Genomic DNA, 12588 nt, shown 5'->3' with positions numbered 1-12588 from the left:
CAGAATAAAGGCTTTAATAAATTTAGAGTGAAAAACAATGAAATAGAAAACAAAAAGCCAACAGCAAAAAATCAATGAAACCTAAACCTAGATCTTTGAGAAATCAGTAAAATTAATAAACCTCTAGCCAGAATGATGAGGGGGAAAAAAGACAGTAGACACAATTATCAATATCAGGATCAACAAAGGATTAGTAACAATAGACTCTATAGATACAAAAAGATGATGTGTGAACATTAATATATAAATAATATAAACAACTTTATGGCAATAAAATCTACAACTTAGACAAAATTGACAAATTCTTTGAATGATACTAACCATCAATGATCAACCAAAAAGTAAAATATAACATGAATAATTACTTATCTGTTATTAAAGTAATTGAATTTGTAGTTTAAAATCTTCCCACAATGAAAACTCCAGGCCCAAATGGCATACCAGTGAATATTATTAAAAAGAAATAATATCAATTCTACATAAACAATTTCAGGAAAATTAAAGAAGAGAGAATATTTCCCAACTCATACTACACCCTGCTACCAAAACCAATTATTATAAAAAATAAATATAGACTAACATCCTTCATAAACATAAATAAAAATTTTCTATCAAAATTTTAGCAAGTGGAATCTGACAATATCTAAAAAGTATAATACATTATGACCAACTAGTTTATCCCAAGAGCGCAAAATTGGATTAACATCTCAAAATCAATCAATATAATCCACCGTATTACCAAAGTAGAAAAAATAGAAAAGAAAAGAAAAACCACAATGATCATCTTAATAGATGCAGAAAAAGCATCTGATAAAATTTCAGTTATTCCTCACAAAAGCTCTCAGCAAAGTAGGGACGGAAGGGAACTCTTAATCTGATAAAGAACATCAGTGAAAAGCTTATAGCTACTATCATATTAATGGTGAAAGACTAAGTATTCTCCTTAGATTAAAAATAAGACAAGGATATCAGCTCTAACCACTTTTATTCAACATTTTACCGGAAAGTCTAGCCAGTAAAATAAGGAAATACAAAGAAATAAAAGGCATCCGTAGTGGAAAGAAATAATTAACATTTCTTTATTCACAGACATGATCAACTATGTAGAAAAATCTCATGAAATCACCAAAAAACTACTAAAACTAGTAAGTGATCTTACCTAAATTACAGGACTCAACAGGATACATAAAAATATTACTTACACATTTTAGCACAATCCTATCAGAAATTAATACTTAAAACTCATGTCATTTACAATTGTACCTAAAAATATGAAATTTTGAGGGATAAATCTGACAAAAGATGTGAAAGACTGGTATACTGAAAGCTACAAAACAATGATGAAAGAAATTAAAGACCTAAATAAATGTAGAATATATCATTCTCATTAATCAGAAAACCCAATGTATCGTCACCAAATGAATTTATAGATTTCACACAATCCTAATCAAAAATCCCAGGAAACTTGTTAGAAATTGACAAGTTGAGGGGTGCCTGGGTGGCTCAGTGTGTTAAGCCTCTGCCTTTATCTCAAGTCATGATCCCAGGGTCCTGGGATCAAGGGCTCTCTGCTCAGTGGGGAGCCTGCTCCCCCCCTCTCTCTACCTGCCTCTCTGCCTACTTGTGATCTCTGTCTGTCAAATAAATGAATAAAATCTTTTAAAAAAGAAAGAAATTGACAAGTTGAAACTAAAATTTGTATAAAAATGCAAAGGACATAGAATAGCCAAAGCAAATTTGACAAAGAATAATAATATAGGAGGACTTCCATTACCCAATTTCAAAAATTCCTGTACAGCTACAATAAAGCCGTGTGGGGCTAGCATAAAGACAGATAAATAGATCAATAAAACATGATAGATTGTCCAGAAATTCATTCAAACATTTATAGGCAACCGATTTTTAACGTAGGTACAAAAGCAATTGAGTAGAGATAGCACAGATTTTTTTTTTCAACAATTAGTGCTGAACAATTGGATTTCCACATGTAAAGAAAAACAAAAAACAAAAAAAGGACCTAAATAAGATTTAAGTGATATTAAATGCAAAAATTAACTCAAAATAGATCACAGATTTACATATAAAGCCTAAAGCTATAAGAAGTCTAAGAGGAAACACAAGAAATCATTGATACTCGAGGTTAGGTACAGATTGATTAGAGACAACAAAAGCATAGTTCCCCAAAATGAACATAATAAATTGGACTTCATCAAAACCAACAACTTCTGCTCAATGGCTCTGTTAAGAAAATTAAAGGATAAGCCACTATGTGGGAGAAATTATCAAATTATGTAACAGATAAACAATCTGTATCCACAATATATAAATAAGTTATTCAGCTCAATAATGAAAACATAAATGGCCCAGTTAAGAAATGGGAAAAGATTTGAATAAATATTTTATAAAAATATATATATATGACTAATAAGTATTGAAAAGATATTCACTATACAGTCATTACGAAAGTGGAAATTAAAGCACAATGAGCTATAACTACATGTCAACTAGAATTGCTAGAGTTAGAAAGACTGACACAGCCAAGAGCTGGTAAGGATGTGGAGAAACCAGGACCCTCATGTATTGTTGGTAGAAATGTAAATGTATAGCCACTTTGGAATATAGGGCAGTTTCTTGAAATATTAAACATACACTCATCATATATCCTAGTATTTATATTGTTAGATATCTACTTACCTATGAGAAATATCCACGAAAGACCTGCACATGAATGTTCACAGCACTGATATTAATATTAGTCAAAAACTAGAAACAATGCAATGTCCAGCAAGTGATGAAAGTACCAATAAAATGTGCACATCCATACCATGGAATATTATCAACAATAAAAAGGAGTGAAATATGAATATATGCTATAACAAAGGTGATCCTCTAGCCATATTCACAAGACTAGAGCATATCACTCTATTCATCTGAAACTTCCAGGAAGAATAAATCTATGAAAACAGTAAGCAAACCCAGTGGTTCTCTTGGCCTGGGGCTTGGAATAAGGAGTAACTGCAAATAGATTTGAGGGATATTTTGGGTGGTGGAAAGTTCTAAAATTGTATGTGACATACATACAAAACATAGGAAAGTGCTAGCCTAGGTAAGTTAGGGACTAGGTGATAAAGTTAGTGACTTTATTGATATGACTAAAAATGAGCCTGAAACATGCCACATGATATACAATGAACTGTGATTTACAACTAATTTTTTTTATTAGCATATAATGTATTATTAGCCCCAGGGGTAGAGGTCTGTGAATAGCCAGGTTTACACAGTTCATGGCGCTCACCATAGCACGTACCCTCCCCAATGTCCATAACCCACCACCCTCTCTCTCTCCCCCTCCCGCCCCCCGCAACCCTGTTTGTTTTGTGAGATTTAAGAGTCTCTTATGGTATTTCTCCCTCCCAATCCCATCTTGTTTCATTTATTCTTTTCCTACTCCCAAAGCCCCCCATGTTGAATCTCCCCTTCCTCATATCAGGGAGATCATATGATAGTTGTCTTTTTCCAATTGACTTATTTTGCTAAGCCTAATACCCTCTAGTTCTATCAACATCATCGCAAATGGCAAGATTTCATTTCTTTTGGTGGCTGCATAGTATTCCATTGTGTACATATATACATACATCCCTCTTCTTTATCCATTCATCTGTTGATGGACATCTAGGTTCTTTCCATAGTTTGGCTATTGTGAACATTGCTGCTATAAACATTCTGGTGCACGTGTCCCTTTGGATCACTACATTTGTATCTTCAGGGTAAATACGCAGTAGTGCAATTGCTGGGTCATAGGGTAGCTCTATTTTCACCTTTTTGAGGAACCTCCATGCTGTTTTCCAGAGTGGCTGCACCAGCTTGCCTTCCCACCAACAGTGTAGGAGGGTTCCCCTTTCTCCACGTCCTCATCAGCATCTGTCATTTCCTGACTTGTACAACTACTTTTATTATTAGAAAATAATATTGTGACAGCCTATATCACCTTATAAGAATCCAAATTATTAGAAGTTTTAATGCATGAGAGGTTTTATTTTGAACTGTACACTGATAGCAATAGTCCTAGGAATAAACAACATAATCTGAATTATTAGGTTAAGAATAATACCTGCCATTGTTAACATATAGAAAAGCAATATGTTGCAGTGCCATAACACACACACACACACACACACACACACTTTGAGAAGTCAAAAGACCTACAACAAATCTGGCTCCTATTAGCTGTGTTCAACTTATGCAACAACTTCACATTGCTTACCTATGACAACAGTGTTTACAATTCCTGCCACATATGCATCAAGATATAATTGTGATGATGAAACAAGATAGCGGGTATGAAAGCAATTGGGAAACTTAAGTGCTAAACAAAAGTGACAGAGAAACATGGTATTCAATTGTTGGAAATTTGCTTATTCATGTTTATTAAGTTATGTAAGACGATGCGTTGACAACCAAAATGTTTGATTCCCTGTGAAACAGCAAGTTTGTTCTATTTTTTCACATCATCAATTTTACAAATAGCTGCCATTATTCAACAGGACAAAGCCCCTGACTTAAATACTACAATAAGTCTATATCAAGAGTGCACAGTAAAACTATTCTTTGCTGGTAATAAGCACTTAATAAATATATTCATTTGGAGAGTTGCTCTCAAACATCCCTAAATTATCATTTGGGAGAAAATTAATTCTATGGCAGCTTTAAAAAATTACCTCTATCTTCATTGATTTTTTATTTAAAATTTAGCATAGTTCTTAATTGGTTCTTTGAATATTGAACACTGTGGGGATTCTGACAAAAGTGAGAAAAATCTAGTAAAAAGAATATATGCACACGTTTGAAATTCTGCCTACAATATCAGTAGATTCAGAGACCCTGCACCCTAAGAATTGACCTATAATTCACAGACTCCAGGTTAAGAACCTCTATTTATATTGTTAAGAAAATTCTCAATTTTGCAATAAGAGTCTATAGAGTTGAAGCATCTCCCTTTTTTGGTTCCTTAAACAACACTTCTTTATATTTGCAAATGTGCAGCTTTTATTCTGACCATAGCGGTGTAGGCAGCAAACAAACAAATGCAGTCATTATTCAATATGAAGTAGCAATTGTAAACAGCAATGAGGTGGAAAATTAATTAAATGTGGCTGAAAATTATAAATTATTTCATGTTACTTCAAAATTCCATCAGTGAATAGAAGCTGCAGGATGGGGTGGGGACAGGGAGTCTCTCTGAAAGCCCTTTTACCTTTTGCAAAAGTATCTCTGGAATTCAAAATAGCAGCCACACAAATGTTCCAGGAATTTAGGTCAAAGCCTTTTTACTCCTCTCTTTGGAAATTAGCAATAATGCTAGTTCCAAATAATCCACATGATTCCAATAAATCTTATGATACGGCGTGATGAATCTGTTAAGTAAATGAATAAATGTATTGAAGGCCCCAGAGCTCTTTGCCAGGTCCCCTCCAGGAATCTGACTCTCTTACAATAGTGCTAATTAAAATCTTGCCTACAAACAACCAAATTCAGTGAGTACAGGGTTATTTTCCATTAAAGTAAAACCATAATTTTAATATGAAAAAGTGTTTTAATTCTCATTTTAATGCCAGTACAATCACCAGCATAACTGAGACCTCCCCCTGGATTAATCAAGTAACTCTCCTACATATACTTTCTTTTGCTTTTGATGACAAAAAAAAAAAAGGAAAACCAGTTAACGTCTCTACCTGAATCAATCTCTTTCATAGTTCTATTCAGCTAAAACAGTTCACAGTTAACCACAATCAGATTTTTATTTTTCATCTGGAAAGAGCTTTTACACATGGCCCACTAGGAAAATCCATTTTGAGCTTAAAATTGATATCTGCTTACATTATAACAGATTGTGTAATCAGAGGATCTAAAATGCTCAGTAGCCTGCCTCTGCTTAGGAAGCAAGTATTCATATTCCACGGGCAGTCTTCTTGTCAGATTTTCTAGGGAATTAGTCCTCATTTCTATCCTTCCTCATCCTTAAAAAAAGATTTTTTTCCCAGAAAGTAAAATTGTTGATTTTTTTTTTCTTCTCAGACACCTATGGCCAAAATATATCCTGTATTAACCCTAAAACATTGACCAATAAGGCGAAAATCTAGGACTGTATGTTAAGAAGTACTGTTTTTTATCTTTAGAAAAACCTCTAATTTTAGTGAAAATAAGGAGAAAACTGAACCAGGAATTTGGCAACTAAGGAGATTTCACATCTAAATATTTTTTAAACATTTTAAAATTTGTAATAAAAATAGATTCTCTCTCATCTTTTCCATCACCATCTCATTCCTTGATGTCAAATAAACAATTTAGATACTATTTTCAAAATCCTATGGAGGGAAACACTTAGGCTTAAACATTTAGCAAGCAGTACCTTCTCCAAGCAAAAGGGTATTTCTTTTCCTCCAAGCAAAAGAGTAAGTCTCTGAGCTTTGCCTCTTAAAAGTGTATGATATATGTTGTGATACAATAAGGAAACTTTAGGAAACTGGCAGAAGGAAAATGTGTCTCCCACTCCCACTTGGAATTTAAGCAGCCAGTTCTGAAAAACCAGGTAGCCCTAGAGAGATGTCCAGAAGGGTCTTATTGGTATCATTTTGTCACTCCTCTTATCTGGTTGATCTTGCCTTCTTGGAAAATCTAGTACCATTAGGTTCTCTTGCTCCTAGTACTACAAAATCTACACAATAAATGTCAGTAAATGACTAGAATATGCATTTGAGGTCCGTAAAGAGGGATGGCAAGGTCTGCTCTGTTCATCTCCATATCCTGGACTCTAGTACCTGACCCTACTCAGAACAGGTGCTCTATCACTACTGGTGAAGAAATGGATAAATGTTAACTGAAGACAATTTGAAAGTATTCACCCTTCCAAGGGCTCGTGTGATTTAACAAGTGTCAGATCCTCAAGCTAAGTGACAAAGACTAGAAGGTAGATTTCAAAGATCAATAAGCCTGATAGCAGAAACATAGGAGTCCCAGAAGACCGAAAAAGGCCCAAGGATCACTACATGTCACCTCCAGTTAGAGATGGTTCGCTCTCTTTGGGTTACGTGTGCCCTCTGTGGCTTACAGCCCTTGGTTAAGGGCTGGAAAAAATACTGGACCCATCTCCAATTAATCTCTCCTTCATGTCATGGAGTGAACTAGTTTTGTGCTTTACACTAAATGTCTTCATCTCCCCAAAATTCATATGTTGAAGCCTAATCCCCAGTGTGATGGTACTTGGATGTGGGGCCTTTGGGAGGTGATTAGGTCCTGAGGGTGGAGCCCTCGCGAGTGGGATTAGTGTTCTTACAATAGAGGCCCCAGAGAGCACCTTTGCTCCCTTCCACCATGTGAAGTTACAGTAAGAAGATAGCCATTTGTGAACTAGGAAGTGGGCTCCCACCAGACACCAAATCTGGACTTCCCAGTGTCCAAAACTATGGGAAATAAATGTTTGTTGTTTAAACCACCTAATCAATGGTATTTTTGTTAGAGCAGCCCAATTGGACTAAAACATATGGCAAAGCCTGAGAGGTGACCTGGAATAAATAGTGGACTCTGATGAGAGAGCTTCCCAGAGAACCTGAATGAAGTCTGTGTGCCCCTTTCTTCACCACTGGGCACCTCTTCTCTGTTTTCCTTCTGTCTTGTCCACTAATCCAGCATCTGGATCTAAACATCTCTGGATAGAATAAAGTAAGCTAATGTTTTTGAGCATTTACTATCTGCCCAGTCTTGTTCTAAGTGCCTGTCACTCTTTGACACAACAATTCTGACAATAGGTATTACTTTCCCTCCCTTTCCCCCACTCCATGAATGAATTATGCCCAAAGTAATGTAGCTTATAAGAAGTAGAGCCACAGAAATAAAAAAAGGAATAGTTATGGATAGCTCATTATGTGTCAGGGCTATCTATACAATATTTCATTTAGTTCTCACCACAATCTTATGAAATACATACTTCTGTTATTGCCATTTTACAAATGTACAAAATTGGACTTGAAATGGCTTTGAAACTTTTCCATACCCACACAACTAATACATGATGGAGCCAGCCTAGGAATGCAAAATTCCAAGTTCCTTCTACTTACCCTCCCCAGTCCTCTGTCGTCATTGCACACAAGGTTTCGGGATCATGAATAGGTTAAGATTTATGGAATTCCTACTATGTGTCAGGCATGCTTCTAAGTACTTTACATATATTAATTCATTTGATCCTCTATGAGCTGGGTATAATTACTATTATTATTACTATTACTAATGTCATTTTGCATTTGAAGAAATTGAGGCAAAGAAAGGCTAACCAATTTTCTCAGACGTGTGATGAAAAAATGGCTACACTTGGGCTTAGATGTAGCAGCCTATTTCAGACTCCAAGCTCTGAACAACTACATCATTATGCCTCTTCTCAATGTTCATATGGCTAAATTTAAACAGCATTTATTTAGAGCTCATGTTCATATTCCCACTAGAAGCTGACCCCAAGTCCAAAGCACTTTATCAGATTCCATGTAAATTTTATATAAGAATAGAATAACTTCCCCATTTCCTATATTTTCATGGTAAGGCTGGGTTGGGGGGTGCACTTCAAAAATTTTAAAGGCCCAGACACTTGTTTAGAGACAAGACAGGAGAAGCTGGAATACTTATACCTTTTAGCTCCAGGAAGCTTGGGAAGGTATTCCTGCTTCAGCACCCCTCCTGTTTGTGGACCAGGGAGGGGTGGGCAGAGCCCTCTGGCCAGCTGGAGAAGTGAGAGAGCGGCCCTGAGCTGTGAAGAAACGGCTAGGTGGACTTAATCCTGGTCGGAAGTTCTTTGGAATCCCACAACCTTGGAAGGGGAGCTCCCCAATGCCCACCCCAAAGATGGGGCAGGCCCTGAGACATCTTCAGCTCACCTCCCTTTCAGTGAAAGGGAGGAGAGCTGGAAATTCTAGGCTCTTCCTTCCAATATGGGACCTGGCCGTCCATCTTCTGCCTGTGTCCTTTCATCTGTGGCCACACTTCACTTACGCCTTGCTCCCTGGCAGCAAAAGGGACCAGTCATCATATTTCAACACTTTGTATTATTAGTATTATTATGTTGTTGTTGTTGTTAATTAGCTGAATTGATGGAGCATTGACCAAATCAAATTAGCAACCTTTTCCATTGGTATGCCCCTATCTCTATAGCAGTTGCACACTTTTAAAGTACTACTCTCTAATCCCCAGTAGAAACTGGGATGGAGGGAGAATTCATATACATATATTTATTTTATCTCCATTTAGAAAAGGTATGCGCTGTGTCCTTTATTTCTGACTCTCAGGAGGTTTCACATGATCATGACTCACAGAAGACATAAGGAAAATATGTTAATTAACAAGGTTGTAATTTCCAAGCTGTGCTCTTAGTGTGACTCATGCTGTATACTATTGCAGAGAAAAGGCTAAATGATAAGCAAAACTTTACACTGCATAATAATTGTTGCATTTTTGACACTAAATCAAACAGGAGTGCCCCCAGATGCGCTCAAAGAACCAGCAGTGTTTTTGAGAAATTTTAAGCACCTTGGATTATAGAACCCCATAAATAAGAAGCTGAGTGGTAGGTAGGTAGATTGGGGAAGTTTGACCCCCCCCCAAATCTTGTGCAATGGCCCACAATAAAATCTTTTTTATTTAGGAGTGGCAACAGTTGGAAAATAATACTGTGGGTTTGAAACAAAAAATTAGTGAACAATAACAATAAACAGCGATGCCTGTGGCAGGTCTTGAAAGTGAGGTTAGAATTTTGTGGAACTGAGCTGTGCTTGCGAGTTAGGAACAAGCTCGCTTCAGGGACAAGAGCACCCTTTTGGCCCCACCCTCGGCAATCTGCCAGGAATCTGTTCTCAGGTCTGCAGTAGAAACTGGAATCTCTCCTGCTGGTACGCCAGCCAGCAGCGAATCCAAGTGGAGTCATGGGCTTTGCCCCTTTTCCTCTTCTGTCTTTGGAACTGCCTCTCTGGTGAACCCCAACCCGAGAAGTGCTCCTGGGCCCTGGGTTCCACAGGTGGACTGCACCAGCAAGGAGAGTGCAGGTTTCTCCGTGAGCCCCCCTCCACCCCAGAGGTGGTGGGGAGCAAAGGGGCGCGCTGGCCTGGGTGCCTCCAGTGTCATGCTGCTACACCTAGAGTGCAATGAAGGCACCTGGGCCACAGGTGCACTGGGACAGCAAGTTGGCAGGTGCATAGGTTGATGTGTGCATGGCCACTGTTGTGTTGCAATTGCTGTTTGCTGCCTAAAAAGCCCCTTTTAAAGATGTCGCCAGATTTTCTCCATTCACTTCTTTATTATTACTTGTTTTTAAAGCATCCATTACATAGGCAAATTAATTTTGGCCATCCCTAGGATTGAGAGGAAATAATGGGAAGGGTATAATGTGTTTGAAGATGTGTGGGCTACAATATATACTGCTTACTTGATTGTTTCCTGACACCTTCAATATAGTAATGATCTACATATTACACGAAAATGCATCATATTGAAAAATAAAAAATACACAAATTGCACAAAAATTCGTACAAGCATGATTGCTGTACACAAGTGGGCAAGAACTCTTTAGAAATGGGAGGTTCTATGACTGGAGCAGTTTGCAATGCATAAATGTTTCTGAAATTTTCCCAGAAATTTTGCCTCATGTATTCAGAACCCAGACTGTCCACATTGTGTGTTTTCAAGTGGCCAGCCATGCTCGGCCTTGAGAATCCTGTGATGAAGATCACTAAACTGACTTCACAGTAAGCTGGCTTCACAGTAGACAAATGACAGAAAACTAGGCATGAAGACATGACAGACTCTCTTGCCTTTCCATACTAAACCTCATGAATGTGAAAACTTATTATCAATTTTAAGGGGAAACATTTTGTAGAACTGAGCACCAAAAAACCACTGATTTATGCCTAAACCATATCGAGCCCATTAAAATGGACACAGTAGTTTCAAGCACTAATAAGAGTTATTAAAACACGAGGTAATTAGGCTTCACAAGTTCCTTTGTGACTTGGGTGTTGATTTGGCTCCTTCGGCTTCCCTGGCTACTATTAAGACTGTGCTTATAAAAACACACATAGATGATACTCAGTTTATATAACATAACATTTCACAGTTTTAAAAACATTAAAACTGAAAGGAAAGCAAAGGAAGCAGCAGGCCAGATTAATTCAGAGAGGAAAACCAAAATCAATAGATGCCAATGTGGAGATGATTCCTGGGGGCTCTCTTCCTGGTAGTGTCAGCGGAGAGGAAAGCCTACAAACCCTAAGTCAGTCCTTATAGAAGCAAAGACATGCCTCAGAAATGGAAGCAGGGACTTACATTAAAGTCCTCCTCAAGGTGAATTCTCTCCTTGTGGATAGGAATATCCGAAGAGCATACAATCAAGTTCTAAATGTTGTATTTTGGTGTAGGGGCTAGAGGAGTTTTAAAGTGAGTCATTCTCCACTAAGAACCACCACTATCACTCTGACCTACCTCCTTCTTGATACCTCAGAATTCCCTCTTGGAAACTGGAGGAGAACAGAAGATTCTCTGGGTCCATCCATATCTAAAATTCTATCACGCCACAACCATGCACTGGAGCAGTGGAAAGCTATCACAGAAGCCTCACAAGGTGGTTGGGGGACCAGGTGGCAAAGAGCAGCCAACGTCTGCAAAAAAGGGAAGGGTATAAAGTTTGAGAAGGCCTATTCTTCAGACATGGAAGAGATTCAGCATAAGTCACAAATAAGAGAAATCTGAGAAAGATGATAAGGAAGCCATGCTTTCATTGTATCCATTCAACAGATTTATTAAGTACCTCCTCACCTAGCCAGGTGCTTGGAACACACAGTAGGATACATGCAGGTGGAGTCCGTACTTTTACCTTTCTTACAGTGTAGTAAGATACAGGCAAGCAAATGTGAAACAGATTCAACAAAGTAGATATTGCTGGGTGGTAAGGTCATGGGTGCTGTTTATGAATTCCCTGTGTTATGCAATTTATCTAAAACAATAAAATGTATTTTTTGTAATGAAAATAGAGTTTTTTAAAAAGAAGAAAATGGGGGCACCCGGGTGGCTAAGCCGGTTAAGCAACTGCCTTCAGCTCAGGTCATGATCCCAGAGTCCTGGGATAGAGCCCCGCATTGGGCTCCCTGCTCAGTGGGGAGCCTGCTTCTCCCTCTCCCTCTGCTGCTCCACCTGCTTGTGCTCTCTTGCTCTCTCTGTCAAATAAATAAATAAAATATTTTTTAAAAAGAAGAAGAAAATATATTTTTAAAATCTACTTCATATAAATACTAGATTTTATGTGTAGCGGAATGGTATTATAAAATCCCTTGAGAGTTAACAGAAGAGCTACCTGAAACTCAGGTTAAGTGGCTTATTAAGATCACAGAACTAGAGTGAAAAACTAGAACACAGTGGCATGCACAGAAGTACATCTTACCAAAGTTTTGTTTTTTGTTTTTCTTTTTTAAGCAGGAGAGCTAGGATTAAAGCCTAGATCTTCTAAGTCTCCAAATCCCAGGCCTTTCTACCACCAGACAGTACCTACAAATAGCTGCA

The sequence above is a fragment of the Neovison vison genome, chromosome 1 (assembly GCF_020171115.1).
Source record: "Neovison vison isolate M4711 chromosome 1, ASM_NN_V1, whole genome shotgun sequence".
Taxonomy (NCBI): domain Eukaryota; kingdom Metazoa; phylum Chordata; class Mammalia; order Carnivora; family Mustelidae; genus Neogale; species Neogale vison.
The sequence above is the reverse complement of the archived record's forward strand: the minus strand, read 5'-3'. Positions refer to the sequence as shown.